This window comes from Anolis carolinensis, chromosome 1, assembly GCF_035594765.1.
Source record: "Anolis carolinensis isolate JA03-04 chromosome 1, rAnoCar3.1.pri, whole genome shotgun sequence".
NCBI classification, from domain to species: Eukaryota; Metazoa; Chordata; class Lepidosauria; order Squamata; family Dactyloidae; genus Anolis; species Anolis carolinensis.
Window position 1 is genome coordinate 368,087,417 of NC_085841.1, and position 7,992 is coordinate 368,095,408.

The 7,992-nt window shown below is 42.3% G+C and overlaps 1 long non-coding RNA gene across 1 annotated transcript in view; it reads right to left on the reverse strand.

The window, feature by feature from the left end:
- LOC134295638 (uncharacterized) overlaps nt 1-6,754 on the reverse strand; it is a 30,592-nt gene extending 23,838 nt beyond the window's left edge. The window contains exon 1 of the long non-coding RNA XR_010002265.1: nt 6,529-6,754. This is a non-coding gene — a long non-coding RNA (uncharacterized LOC134295638). The remainder of the gene's footprint in view (nt 1-6,528) is intronic.
- Between the last annotated feature and the right edge of the window lie 1,238 nt (nt 6,755-7,992).

Here is a 7,992-nt window from a genome sequence, read left to right on the forward strand (position 1 = left end):
GCTGGTGAACTGGCCTTGACAGTGGGGAAGAATGCTGTTCAGAATGCCTGCTTGCAGCCATTCTGTCTCTGGTCCCAGAATCCACTGGAACAGACTCTGGCAAAGCTGGTTGTATTTCAGGCCCAAAACCAGAGTCCCCTGGCAAAGCAGGTGCAGGAACAATTACTGGCCGAACGGGCCCAATTTCAGGCTGAGGCTGAACTATAACAGTACCCACCATCAAGACACTACACCTGGAGGGCCACCATACTCGGACAATGAGGGATCGCCTAAGTAAGTAACCTGGAGTCACGTAACTATTTCTTGGCTGTGAAGGGGTTGCAAGTGATCTAGACAATACACTCCTATTGATGCAGCTTGGAACCACATTGGTGTTTTCGCCGCCGAATCACACTGTGGAAGCCTTTCTAGGTGAGGAGCATACAATGGACTCCCTTAGGATCTTGTGAATAACTGTTATCTCAATGCAACGTGCAGAGGATACAGGGGCAATGCCAACGTGAATTTGGCCCGCCCTTTTCTCTCCCTTCTCCCTCAGATCTTCAATTAGGGGCTGCTCACTGCCCCAAATTTTGGGGCACAGATCTGATCAGAAAGGCTTGCTGAGTGAACATGCAATTAGATTAAAGCTTCCTTCTCTTTGCAAAGACTTATCTGGATGACAGGTAGCTTCCATGGAGCTCCATCATTAGATGCAGCTGAGTGACCCTGAGGCCTGCTTCCCGGGCGCCCGGCTTCCACTGCTTGAGGATCGTTTGCAGAACACATTAAATTGCAAAGCAAAACAATGCTTTCCAGGAAGCAACGGGCTGCATAGGTGTCTGGGGAACAGAGAGAAAGCGGGTGCCTCTGACACCTCCAACAAAGGAAGGAAATCCTCTCTCCATCCGTCAAAAGAACACGTTGGCTTCTCACTGACTTTTCCCTTTGTACCTTCGTGCAATCGGCAAGGCACAGAGGCCCCTTTGGCAATAAATAATGTATGCTCCTCTTGGCTTCTTCCTAAATCACAGTAGTGCTGTGCATTTGTATGGAATTGCTGTTTATTTTGTATAGTTTCATTCATTTTGTTTCAGTATTGTATTTGTACCCGTTTCCGAAAACGGGTTGCCTATACGAATAGAATTTTCATCTCACTTACGAAAAAATGAAAATTTTCAGACTATTGGTGGCAATGGGAGGGCTTCTGAGGTCCCCCCCCCCCCCCTCACACACACACACTCGGTTTTTGGCTAGAGGGGTAAATATTGCCACACACGGAGGGCATTTCGATCTTTTTGGCCCACTAATTTTTAAAACATTTATTTCTTCCCCAAAGTACTATTGTTATTATTAGTATTAGTATTATTATTATTAACACCCATAGGCATACATCAGCTGTCATGGGGAAGCAGCCTTCTCTCAGACTCAGCTTAGGGTCTCAGAGTTGTTGTAGTTATTGTTGTTGTTGTTACTGCTGCTGCTGCTGTTGCTGTTGTTGTTGTTATTATTATTATTATTATTGGGTTGTCGTCATCTTCATCATCATCATCATCATCATCATCATCATCATCATCATCATCATCGGGTCGTTGTGTGTTTTCCGGGCTGTATGGCCATGTTCCAGAAGTATTATCTCCTGAAGTTTTGCCCATGTCTATGGCAGGCATCCTCAGAGGTTGTGAGGTATGCCTGCCATACCTCTGAGGATGCCTGCCATAGATGTGGGCAAAACGTCAGGAGAGAATACTTCTTCAACATGGCCATGCAGCCCAGAAAACATACAACAACCCTGTGATCCCGGCCATGAAAGCCTTCTACAACACATTATTATTATTATTATTATTATTATTATTATTATTATTATCATCATCACCTATTTGGCACACATCAAATGTCATGGAGAAGCAAACCTCTCTCAGACCCAGCTTAGGGTCCCAGAGTAACTATTGTTATTAATATTATTATTAATACCCATTGGCACATATCAGCTGTCATGGGGAAGCGTTCCTCTCCCAGACTCAGCTTAGGGTCCCAGAGTAACTATTGTTATTAATATTATTATTAATACCCATTGGCACATATCAGCTGTCATGGGGAAGCGTTCCTCTCTCAGACTCAGCTTAGGGTCCAAGAGTAACTATTGTTATTAATATTATTATTAATACCCATTGGCACATATCAGCTGTCATGGGGAAGCGTTCCTCTCCCAGACTCAGCTTAGGGTCCAAGAGTAACTATTGTTATTAATATTATTATTAATACCCATTGGCACATATCAGCTGTCATGGGGAAGCGTTCCTCTCCCAGACTCAGCTTCGGGTCCCAGAGTAACTATTGTTATTAATATTATTATTAATACCCATTGGCACATATCAGCTGTCATGGGGAAGCGTTCCTCTCCCAGACTCAGCTTAGGGTCCCAGAGTAACTATTGTTATTAATATTATTATTAATACCCATTGGCACATATCAGCTGTCATGGGGAAGCGTTCCTCTCCCAGACTCAGCTTAGGGTCCAAGAGTAACTATTGTTATTAATATTAATATTATTATTAACACCCTTTGGCACACATCAGCTGTCATGGGGAAGCGTTCCTCTCTCAGACCCAGCTTAGGGTCCAAGAGTAACTATTGTTATTAATATTAATATTATTATTAACACCCTTTGGCACACATCAGCTGTCATGGGGAAGCGTTCCTCTCTCAGACCCAGCTTAGGGTCCAAGAGTAACTATTGTTATTAATATTAATATTATTATTAACACCCTTTGGCACACATCAGCTGTCATGGGGAAGCGTTCCTCTCTCAGACCCAGCTTAGGGTCCAAGAGTAACTATTGTTATTAATATTAATATTATTATTAACACCCTTTGGCACACATCAGCTGTCATGGGGAAGCAGCCCTCTGTCAGTACCTGCATATTGTTTCACAGCCTGAAATGAAAGGAAAATGAAAGCAAGCAGGGTGACCGTGTAGCTTTCTCTTTTGTGCCACCTTTTGTTTCATCAGAAAATGGCATCTTTCCTTTTGTGCATCCGAATGGACGGTACTAAGCGAACAGACGAATGAAACAGGTGAAACAAATACCATGCACATCACTAAATTTCAGGGTTTGGTCCAAACGGATCAGGCAGTGTTTTCTCCCCTTCCCTCCCTCTGCCCCAGTTGTGGGGCTTCCCTGGGCACCAGGCTGCATCTCTTTGGCATGGACTGACCCAGTTTATGTATCTGCATTTCTCCCTCCAAGAGGTTCAAGGCAGCTTGCCAAATTGGAAGAGGAAGTTGGCATAAAGGTCACTAACAAAAGCAAACATATATGTGCACAATTAAAGAGCAATGCTACTAAAAGTAGGCTGTTGATAACAATGTGTGTTTGTGTTCTAGTCTCTGGAGCAGCCGAAAACGAGCGTGCTCTGCCTTCTCCGTGGCACCCTTTCAAATGTTTAAAATGTTCAAAATTGAATATCAAAGGGCAAGGGGAATGGGGCAAAAGAGGCTCCGGGGCCTGTTGCCATTGCCTCCTTTTGCCAATGCAGCCTCCGGCGCCTGGTCTTTCCTGGGAGTCTCTCTTCCGAGGATTAACCAGGCCTGACCCGGCTTAGCCTTGCGAAGATCAAGAGTCTTCAGGGCGATTCAGCTCAAATATTTGAAGACAGCGGCGCTGCCACCTCACCTCTCAAGCCTCTTTTCTCCAAACTAAACACAAAGGGATCCCTGTGTTTACCCTTCAAAGCAAACAGAGGCAGGGGCTTCCCCAGAAGGAAGGTTTCGCCTGCATTTCAGAAAAAGGGAAGAAAGGGAAACACACGGTTTGCAGGAAGCGAAGCGGATGGGGAAGCGGAACAACAACAGAGAAGCAAGCTGCCTCCCCCGGCACCTCCTTGGGCTTCCCTCCCTGCCTTCATCTGCCCTTCCAAAACCTCCCCAACACTAGCAAGAAAGCACTTTATTTGTGTGTGTTTGGAGAGTGGGGGTTCTGTTAAAAATGGAATCAAAAATGGGGGGAAAAGAAGCAAGGACAACAAATGACACAACTCCGAGCAACAAGCAGCTGAGAAGGAGGAAAGAAAGGCATTCCCTTTCATAAGCTTTTTAAAGCTTACTTTTTTCATGTTAGGAGCGACCTGAGAAACTGCAAGTCACTTCTGCTGTGAGATAATAGGCTGTCTGCAAGGACGTTGCCCAAGGGACATTGCCTGGATGTTTTGATGTTTTCACCATCCTTGTGGGAGGCTTCTCTCATGTCCCTGCATGCATGGGGAGCTGGAGCTGACAGAGGGAGCTCATCCGCGCTCTCCTGCAGTTGGATTTGAACTGGCAACCTTCAGGTCAGCAACCCAAACTTCAAGTCATCAGTCCTGCCAGCAGAAGGGTTTAATCCACTGCGCCACTAGGGGCTCCTTAAAGCTTACTGATTTGGTGGAATCGTTGCAGCCGATTACGCTCAGCTCGGAAAAAGCAGCATGGCTATTTAACCGGGGAGCCTGATTTGTGGGGAGGAGTGTCCTGATGGGCTTTTCTTGGGGAATGGCTGGACATTTCAGCCTGGTGTCCTTGGCAAACTACAGGTCCCTAATTACAAATCCTCTTTTATTAGGGTAAGGTAGTAGTGCTCAGTAACATTTCTGTCTGGTAGAAGATGGTGGACCAAATGGCCTTTGTGGGGGATCCCTTGCAACATTATGACCCTATGATGCAATGCACAGAGCTTTGCTTTTGAAGGCTCAAATCTAAGTCTGGAAAAGGCACCATCTCATCATCTCTTGGCAGTCAAGTTAAAACCAAGAAAACAACTGCTATATTTAGTTTCTGCATAATTTATATATATATTGCACTCATTTCTCAAATCTAGAATGTATAAGCTATATCTTTACTTTTCCTTACACTTAAATGTTATTTTTCCCCTTTCTGTTCAAACTGCATAAATTTGGGCACAGAGCTATTACACATAGGCCCCAGGCAAAGGCAGCCACCCCAATGGACCATCCTTTGTTTACCTGGAAAGGCCTGTTTGTCAGGGACAAAGGCCTGGAATGTACTCATTTTATTATTTTTCAAACTTGACATCTGTTTAATATAGAACTGGGTTAAACTACTCTTCCAGGCTGGACCGAGGCCAGATGGCTCTAAAGCCTCCACTCTGGACCATTCCTAGCATGGATCCTGGCCAGTCTCTTTCTCTGGCCAACCAGCAAAAGGAGGGAGGATTCAAAATTCAAACAAGAGACCTGGTTGTGTAAAACTCTTTTGCAGAGCACATGCTTGTAATTTTGGAGCAGAAAGCTCACAAGCATCACATCTTGAGAGATGGAAATAAAACAACTCATTTTATTAATACAATAGAATCACTCTACATACCTCAACAATGTACATGTCCTTGGATCAGAACTATTATTCAGGATCTATTTGATTCCAGAGAATCAAAAATACCACCCACACACTTTTTAGTGGACTTATTGGACATTGTTCTTGATAATAATTATTTTAGATTTGATTCTACATATTATTTACAAATTTGGGGGACAGCTATGGGGAGTTCGCTTGCGCCATCTGCGGCCAATCTTTTTGTATCTCATTTGGAAACAATATTCATATTCAATAAGATCCATAACCCATACCTAACAGATATGTTATATTATGGGAGATTTTTAGATGACATATTCACAATATTTAATTCTTACGAGAAAGCACAGTCATTTAGTGACTGGATCAATACCATCCATCCAAATATGAAATTTACAAGTACTATAAGTTCAACCAATATTAACTTTCTGGATGTGGTAGTTCACAAGGATGGAAATGGCTTATATGTAACTAACTAACTATACTAAACCAACAGACAAAAATTCAATCCTACATTTCAAAAGTTTCCATCACCATTCTCTAAAATCAAACTTACCATATTCCCAATTGCTTCGACTAAAACGTAATAACAGTAAACCAAAAGATTTTTTGACAGCAGCACACACCTTTAAGAACAAACTTAAGATAAGAGGATACCCAGAAAAAATTCTCAATACAGCATTAGAAAAAACAAACCAAGTTAACAGGGACACATTGCTTAAATACCAATCTAAAACACAATCCAACAGAATTATTTGCCCCCTCACCTTAACCACACAGACATCAAATATACAAAAAATAATCTTTAAACACTGGCATTTACTACAGGACATCCCTGGTTGTCAATCTAAACCAATCATAGCACATAAAAGATCTAGAAATTTCAGGGATATTTTGATCCACTCAGATATTAGAAAATCCAGTATAGTTCCACGAAACCCAACCACCGGCAACTTTAAATGTGGTCATTGTGATTGCTGTAAGTTTACAAACAATGTCAAAGAATTCATACATCCCACATTAAATATGAAAATTAAATTAAAAAACTATACCACCTGTTCATCTAAGAATGTGATCTATGTACTCTCATGTCCTTGTAATAAATTATATGTTGACATGACAACCAGAGCCATAAGGATTAGAATACAGGAACACAGATCAAGAATTAGAAAAGGAAACACAGAATCCACACTATACTTACACTTTAAAGACAACACTCATTCCTGTAACGACCTTAAGTACCTTGCCTTAGAAAAACTACAGACTCCAATTAACACTGACATCAAGAAGTTACTCCTCTGCAGGGAGGCTTTTTGGATCCACAAATTGAAGACCTTAACCCCACAAGGCCTAAACGATAGGCTAGATCTCACCTGCTTCTTATAATGGGATAAAAAAATACTTAAGTCTTTACAGAACTACTGCTGAATGCTCGCAACCTGAGGTAGAATACTACATGTAAGGAACCTCCAAGGACATGTAAGTTCTTTTTGCTGTGAATCCTGATATTTATATACTATATTAGATATTATTGGGGTGTATTATACATGTCTATTTTTAGTATGGTTTGTATTATTTCTAGTATGGTTTGTATTATTTTGACTCAATTTACATTTAATTCTATGAAAAGAAATAAGACAGCAGAGCAGCAAACAGAGGGAACTCCAGGATTACCTGAAGAAGGTCTACCTGAAGAAGGTCACCGAAACTGGATGCATACCCGGGAGACCAGTCGTTACTATTGACATGGAACTTTGTTGCTATTGATATGGAACTTTGATTTACTATTGACATGGAACTTTGATTTACTTTGAATGATCGAATTTGAAGAAGAGTACTACAAACCTTGAGAACACTATCAAGATTGTATTTGTTAAAATTGGACATTGAAATATGTACTTATCTGTACAGTTGGAATATATAAATTGATATTACAGTCATAATATATGTGATTATATCACTTGAGGAAATATAGAACTATAACTTACTTTAAAGTACAATATATACCATACTTTTCCTTTTTTCCTTTTTACTATTAGCATTCCTTGCCAGGCAGAATCCTCAAAGTATTGGGGTCAAGATTCCATGTTATGGTTGAGCCTTCTGGCTCCGGTACTGGGAGACGGGGTCGTAAGACTCCTCGAGAGTCAGACTCTTTTGAGGAGCGAGAAAGGAAACGGCTGCGGGACTTATTTGCAGAACCAACAGACGAAGACTCATTTGAGGGTTTTACCGAGGGAATGGAGGAAGAGATGGTTAGCTCAGAGGAGGATGACATGGAATGGACTCGTGTGAGGGAGGATTTGGGTGTCACCGGCAATGATAGCATGGGAGGCGATTGGCGAGTTGCAGGATCAGACCCATGGACGGGCTGGAGGGATGGAACGGGATCCACAGCTGGGGATGCTGTGGGGCGTAGTCAAAGGTGTTTTAGCTCTGATGAGGATGATGATGATGAGGCACCTGGAATTAGGATAGCAGCTGACAGCGATGAGGAATTATGAGCTGGGATAAAATGGGGTTTAGGATCAATGGCTAATTGCGTTGGGCAAGGTAATCTGGACGAACGCTTGGGCTCTTGTTGGGGAACTTCCTGAAGACGGGTGTGATTCGTTGCTGGATACTTAAGTTTACCAAGGACACTGGGCATAGACGGCGGGAGGAA